The 7,500-nt window shown below is 59.5% G+C and overlaps 1 pseudogene; it reads left to right on the plus strand.

Moving 5' to 3' along the window:
- The window catches only part of LOC126316612 (large subunit ribosomal RNA), a 2,992-nt pseudogene extending 1,002 nt beyond the window's left edge, over positions 1 to 1,990 (plus strand).
- The last annotated feature ends 5,510 nt before the right edge of the window (positions 1,991 to 7,500 follow it).

Consider the following 7,500-nt stretch of genomic DNA (forward strand, 5'->3'; position numbering starts at 1 on the left):
AAGGTCTCGCCTTGCGCGGGCCGAGGGAGGATGGGGCTTCCCCGCCCTTCACGGGGCGGCGGCCTCCGCACTCCCGGGGCGTCTCGTCCTCATTGCGAGGTGAGGCGCACCTAGAGCGTACACGTTGGGACCCGAAAGATGGTGAACTATGCCTGGCCAGGACGAAGTCAGGGGAAACCCTGATGGAGGTCCGTAGCGATTCTGACGTGCAAATCGATCGTCGGAGCTGGGTATAGGGGCGAAAGACTAATCGAACCATCTAGTAGCTGGTTCCCTCCGAAGTTTCCCTCAGGATAGCTGGTGCTCGTACGAGTCTCATCCGGTAAAGCGAATGATTAGAGGCCTTGGGGCCGAAACGACCTCAACCTATTCTCAAACTTTAAATGGGTGAGATCTCCGGCTTGCTTGATATGCTGAAGCCGCGAGCAAACGACTCGGATCGGAGTGCCAAGTGGGCCACTTTTGGTAAGCAGAACTGGCGCTGTGGGATGAACCAAACGCCGAGTTAAGGCGCCCGAATCGACGCTCATGGGAAACCATGAAAGGCGTTGGTTGCTTAAGACAGCAGGACGGTGGCCATGGAAGTCGGAATCCGCTAAGGAGTGTGTAACAACTCACCTGCCGAAGCAACTAGCCCTGAAAATGGATGGCGCTGAAGCGTCGTGCCTATACTCGGCCGTCAGTCTGGCAGTCATGGCCGGTCCTCGCGGCCGGCCGCGAAGCCCTGACGAGTAGGAGGGTCGCGGCGGTGGGCGCAGAAGGGTCTGGGCGTGAGCCTGCCTGGAGCCGCCGTCGGTGCAGATCTTGGTGGTAGTAGCAAATACTCCAGCGAGGCCCTGGAGGGCTGACGCGGAGAAGGGTTTCGTGTGAACAGCCGTTGCACACGAGTCAGTCGATCCTAAGCCCTAGGAGAAATCCGATGTTGATGGGGGCCGTCATAGCATGATGCACTTTGTGCTGGCCCCCGTTGGGCGAAAGGGAATCCGGTTCCTATTCCGGAACCCGGCAGCGGAACCGATACAAGTCGGGCCCCTCTTTTAGAGATGCTCGTCGGGGTAACCCAAAAGGACCCGGAGACGCCGTCGGGAGATCGGGGAAGAGTTTTCTTTTCTGCATGAGCGTTCGAGTTCCCTGGAATCCTCTAGCAGGGAGATAGGGTTTGGAACGCGAAGAGCACCGCAGTTGCGGCGGTGTCCCGATCTTCCCCTCGGACCTTGAAAATCCGGGAGAGGGCCACGTGGAGGTGTCGCGCCGGTTCGTACCCATATCCGCAGCAGGTCTCCAAGGTGAAGAGCCTCTAGTCGATAGAATAATGTAGGTAAGGGAAGTCGGCAAATTGGATCCGTAACTTCGGGATAAGGATTGGCTCTGAGGATCGGGGCGTGTCGGGCTTGGTCGGGAAGTGGGTCAGCGCTAACGTGCCGGGCCTGGGCGAGGTGAGTGCCGTAGGGGTGCCGGTAAGTGCGGGCGTTTAGCGCGGGCGTGGTCTGCTCTCGCCGTTGGTTGGCCTCGTGCTGGCCGGCGGTGCAGGATGCGCGCGCCTGCGCGGCGTTCGCGCCCCGGTGCTTCAACCTGCGTGCAGGATCCGAGCTCGGTCCCGTGCCTTGGCCTCCCACGGATCTTCCTTGCTGCGAGGCCGCGTCCGCCTTAGCGTGCTCCTCCGGGGGCGCGCGGGTGCGCGGATTCTCTTCGGCCGCCATTCAACGATCAACTCAGAACTGGCACGGACTGGGGGAATCCGACTGTCTAATTAAAACAAAGCATTGCGATGGCCCTAGCGGGTGTTGACGCAATGTGATTTCTGCCCAGTGCTCTGAATGTCAACGTGAAGAAATTCAAGCAAGCGCGGGTAAACGGCGGGAGTAACTATGACTCTCTTAAGGTAGCCAAATGCCTCGTCATCTAATTAGTGACGCGCATGAATGGATTAACGAGATTCCCGCTGTCCCTATCTACTATCTTACGAAGGCCGTTATGCTGTCTAACCAGTGGTGGAGTCCACCTATACTGGTAGAAGACGGGCGGCTAAATGTCCGATCTCTCAACCTCCCCGTGGTGTAAGATGCGAGTAGCCGGGCTACCGGTGAAACCAATGAGAGAAGGGCGACTCCCGTGCAGGGCGCAAGCTCGGATGCGGTGGGACTGGGCAACTGGCCCCTCCAAACCGGGCTCTGCAGCCTTGCTCGCCGTGAGCGATAAGGTGTCGGACTCCGGTCTAGTATCCTTGCTCACTGGCGAATGGCACTTACAAGTTATATGCGGCGCTTGCTGTGCTTCGGCCCTTGGCCGGGGTGCGGCGGGCGCCGCTTTTACTAAGGCGGCGCTTGCTGTGCCTCGGCTTCGGCCGGGCTGCGGCGTGGTGCGGCTCCATGCGATGGTGGCGTCTGCTGTGTCTCGGCTTCGGCTCGGATGCGGCGGGCGCCGCTTTTGCTGGGGCGGCGCCCGCTGCGCCCTGGCCCTGGCTGGGGTGCGGCGGGCGCCGCTTTTGCGTTAAAGTCATTTCACGCTCTCTGAGAGGATGTGTTTCCGTCTCTGCCTGTGCGCGCTACGGAACTCACTCCCCACAGCAGGAGCAAGGCGTTATCGCGGTTGACTTATCGGCCGTGGAATGCTGAGCTCCATGACACAAGTGCCACGGGAGGTATACTCCCCACAAGGAGACGTCTGCACGAGGCGGTTGGATCGAACATCGACCCTTTCCGGCCGAGTGCGCGTCTCCCACTACTGCGAGCGCTTGTAGGTGTCGGACTCTTAAGTCTAGTATCCAAGCTCGTACGTAGTGCGTGCGCGTGCAGCGGAGTGTGTCGACGTGAGTTGGCGCGCTACTGCTGGACTTGTGCGCACGGCGGTGCGCTTCGCGCGGCTCGCTGGCGGCGGGTCCTGCTGTGGCCCCGGCCTCGCGCGTGAACGCCCGGCGCTAGCCGGGCGCGGCGCGGTTGGCCGGGGTAGTGGCGGGTCTTGGCTGCCGGTCGGGCTGTGCGCTTGCGCGCTGCCGTGTCGGCTGCGCTGCGCGGGGCCGGGTGCGGCCGGGCGATGCGCGCGCTGCTGGCTGGCGCTGGGCGGGCGGTCGGACTCTGGCTGACAGCTCGCTCTCGCGGCTACGCTGGCGGCGGGCGCGGGCCCGGCTGCGCCCGGCTCCGCCGGCCGCGCCCGGACAACTTAGCGGCGCCGCCCGGCCACATGTTATGTTGGTTGTGGTTGGCGTGTGCGGTTGGCGCACAAAGCACAGTGGGGAGTAGGGCGGTCATCGTTCCTGCGGAAACCAAGGCTCTCACTTTTGAGGGCCAAAGCGGAAGCAGGCCGATGTCCACGCGCGGGGAAGGGCGCTGACTGCGAAGCGCCCTCTGACTTTCAGAGGATGCAACGCGGGCGGCGACCCGGCCTCGCTCGGAGGATTCCTTGGTGTATAACTGCGGAGTGGAGGCCGGCATCGGCCTTCGCAACGTGGAAGTCACCGGGAGCTGCCCCCAGGAGGATGCTCCTGAGTGGTCTAAGACCACGACCACAGGGACGAAGGCTAATACAGCCGACGTACGGGCCTGGCAAACCCGGGGTGCCCGAGCCCGGTGCTGGCAAGCGCTACCAGCGCCGTCCGTAATCTGAGACACGTACTTCAACGACCGCTGTGAGGCGCGCAGTGGAACGTCGTGCGTGTTTCGGACCGGAGTCTTGGCTTAACCGCCTGGGCAAGAGAAGGACAATCTCTATAATCACCCCTCACCCTCTGCGTTAGCTGGCGGCTATGGGGCGCAAGGCTGTTGAGTTGTGAACAGTCGTGAGTCAGCCACCTCAGAGGACCGGCCGACCCTCTGTTGTATAAGGCTTACTCAGGTGGGCGGGGCAACGCCTGGGTGGACCACTTATATCCCTAGCTGATCGTGGGAACCACATGGCTTCTCTCAATCAACCTTGTCCGGACGGAACTGGTGGGCCGTCGCGGAGTCACAACACCAACCATTCAGGGGACGAGTCTGACACTCCGTGTCAAGACGAACTCCCAACACAAGGGCAGTCGGAGGCCCATAGGCCAGAAGACCATGACCCCGCGCTTAGCGAGCCAGAATTGGAGCTCCGTACACCTCGTGCACGGAGCGCTAAGACTGCAGCAAGCGAGACGCTGGCACGGACGCTTGCAGACGCGAGTGAAAGTGACAGTGAGAAAGAACGGAAGGCAAAAGTGAGGAAGCAGAAGAAACACCTGCGAAAACTGCTCCGGCAGAGATCGCTGAGTGCGGACGCTGTAACCGATCTGATGCCGCCACCCCGCCAGCCGGCGCCGAAAGCGGCACCTAAGGCGGGAGACAAGCCGAAACCGGCGCAGGTAGCCGGGCGCAAGCCCGGCGGCCCAGTCGGGGAAGGCGCAACGGGGAAGTCCGAACCGAAGGCGGAGACGAAGGCCTCGCGGCCAACGACACCGCCGGCGGGGAAGGCTGCGAGCGAGCCAAAGCTGGCGCAGGTAGCCGGGCAAAGACCCAGCGGCCCAGTCGGCACCGGCAAGCTCACCCAGACTCGCCCGGCGGGAGAGACGGCGGCCCCACGGCCGAAGTCTCAACTGCCGGAGACGGCGAAAAGTGTGCCGAAACCGGCGAAGGTAGCCGGGCAACTGCCCAGCGGCCCAGTCGGGGAAAGCGCCAGCAGTAGCCGCGCCTCTTCACCAATGTCGGGTGCCGAGAGACGCAAGTCCCGGACACGACGGAAGAAGCGGAAACCGAACAAGCAGCCGGACTCGGCGCAGGTAGCCGGACAACAGCCTGGCGGCCCAGTCGATGACGGCACGTCCCGATACAAGGCAAGCCCAAGCGATCTTGCGACCGTGAAGCTTATCGCGACGCGGCTCGAGGACGTCCTGAAGCTCGTGGACGACTCTCTAAAACCGGGACAACTGGTCGAGGAGGGAAATCTGGGGGACTTTAAGAGACAACTGAGAGCTAAGTTGTTTGATTGGGCCATGGCGCAGTCGGCCCTCACCGGAAGGGTGGAAGCCTTGGAGGAGGAGCTGGCGAGGACGAAGGCGGTGCCCACGGCGCCACCCAAGACCTTTGCACAAGTTGCCGCCGCTCCACCCATACCAGAACGGAAAACGCAGGCGATGATAACCAAAGCCCTGACTGAGAAGGCAACGCTCTTCATCAAGTCCAAGGGCAATGAAACTGGCGCAGAAGTGAGAAAGAAATTCACCTCCCTGGTCAAGCCTGAGGTTGAAGGTGTGAAGTTCTCACGGGTCGCCACAAACGGCCCGACGCTCATCGTAGATGTGGCGTCTGAGACTGATCGCCAGAAGCTTCTAGCTAACAACAAACTGACAGAAGCACTCAAGTGCGAACTGCCGAAAAAGCTCAATCCGCAGATAATCATATATCATGTACCATGTGTCATGAAGAATGAAGCTGTGGTTGAGCTAACTCGAAAGCAAAACGACCTTGGAGGACTTTCCGAAACACAGTTTCGCCAGGAGTTTAAGCCGAAGTTCCGGACTGGGCCAAGGGGCAAACAAACATCACATCTCGTGGTGGAAGTAAGCCCCAGACTCAGAGTCGCGATTCTGAGGCAGAAGCGACTGTACATGGGCTTTGAGTCCATGCCGGTTGACGACTACCTGGACTTAGTCGTTTGCACGCGGTGCCAGGATGTGAACCACTCGGTAAGGTTCTGCAAGCAGGACCCGAGTATAATAACATGTGGGCACTGTGGCGAGAACGGCCACATGAGGAAGGACTGTAGAAAAGCGGGGGACCGAGCGGTCTGTATCCCGTGCAAAAAGCGTAATCGCACATGCGAAACGCCAGGCAAAGAGTGTGCCTACTACAGGATTCTCACTCAACGCAAAATCCAGCGGACAGACTATGGGAGACAAGACCTCTCGTCAACCGTCTCCATTCCGGCCGCTACCTCTCCTGTCCCCGACCGGACTGTGAAAAATCACAATGCCAATGTCGGTTAAGATAGGACAGCTGAACTGCGCGCGAACGCAAGCGGTGATGCAGGAGGTACGACGCCGAGCGGAGGAGGAGTCTCTAGACATATTATGTCTGCAAGAGCCCTACTCTAGGGACGGAAAGATCCGATATATGCCGACAACAGCTCAGATCCTGGCTGGGGGAGAGCATCCTATGGCAGCAATTGTTGTGCTAAATCGTTCCTTCAGAGCAGTCAAAGTGGCGCACCTAAGCAACAGATGCATGGTGTTAGCTGAGATAAATACTGGCGATTTCACCTTTTTCGTGCTAAATATGTACTTTCAGTACAGGCACAGAGAAAGACCGTATATCGACCAGTTAAAAGAGGCGGTTGGGTTCTACCGCAATGACTTGCTGATTTGCACAATGGACGCAAATGCCATGTCACCCCTATGGCACAGTGACATCACGCCTCTTGGTGCTCGACGCGCCGCCAGGCGAGGTGAGAGACTCGCTGAAGCAATTCACGAGCTCAGACTAGAAGTGCTGAACCGACCAAACTTCCCACCAACTTTCGAAGGCCGCCGTGGAGCGACCTCGAATATCGATGTGACACTGAAGAGTGCACACGAGCATCTCCGTGCGGAGAACTGGAAGGTTTGGCGGGGAATGACACTAAGTGACCACAATCTGATCACATTCACTGTAGCCTATGATGGGGAGCCTCCTCCTGAAGACCAGGTGAACGGCACCGTCAAGTACAACTGGCGAAAGGCTAATTGGGATCGACTAAGAGGTAATCTAGTGATACCGAATTGGCCAATGGATCGCGTTGTGGACGTTGACAAAGCTGCAGAAGATCTGACGGCGGCCATACAGACAGCAGCAACAGGCGCAGTCCCGTTGGCCCACACAGGGAAAATGCCTAAGGCACCTTGGAACCCTGAGCTGCAGCGTCTCCGACGCGAATGCAGAAGAGCGCGGCGGCATTACCAGCGCAGCGTAGGCGATCACATTCGTGAGGCCACGCTTGCGCGGTACAGGCGGGCCAAAGCCGTGTTTAAGCGGGCACTGCACACAGTACGGACTGAGAGTTGGCAGTCTTTTGTTCGTGACAGTCTGGCGGCTGACCCCTGGGGTACACCGTACAAGATTGCCGTGTCAAAAGTTCGGTCACCGACGGTCCTGTCGACCCTAAGGAAGATCGATGGCAGTCACACCAAGGACTGGCAAGAGTCAGCTGAGCTCCTCATGAGTACCTTATTGCCCGACGATAGTAGCGAAGATGAGGACGAGGAACAGGGGAATTTGAGGCGACAACTCCATGAGCTGTATGCCGATGAGACGCCTGTTGCTCCGTTCACTGAACGTGAAGTTACCGCCGCAATTCTTGAATTGCGCCGTAAAAAGGCGACGGGCCATGATGGACTCGCTGCCGAGGTTCTCCAAGCCCTGTGCGCGGAGATCTGCCCTTACCTGACTAACCTCTACAATGAGTGCTTACGTCAGGGACGGGTACCAGAATCGTGGAAGTTGGCCGAAGTGGTCATTCTGAGAAAGGGTGAGGACAAGGATCCGGAAGTGCCGAAATCATACCGACCCA

The sequence above is a fragment of the Schistocerca gregaria genome, unplaced genomic scaffold, assembly GCF_023897955.1.
Source record: "Schistocerca gregaria isolate iqSchGreg1 unplaced genomic scaffold, iqSchGreg1.2 ptg000594l, whole genome shotgun sequence".
Classification (NCBI taxonomy): domain Eukaryota; kingdom Metazoa; phylum Arthropoda; class Insecta; order Orthoptera; family Acrididae; genus Schistocerca; species Schistocerca gregaria.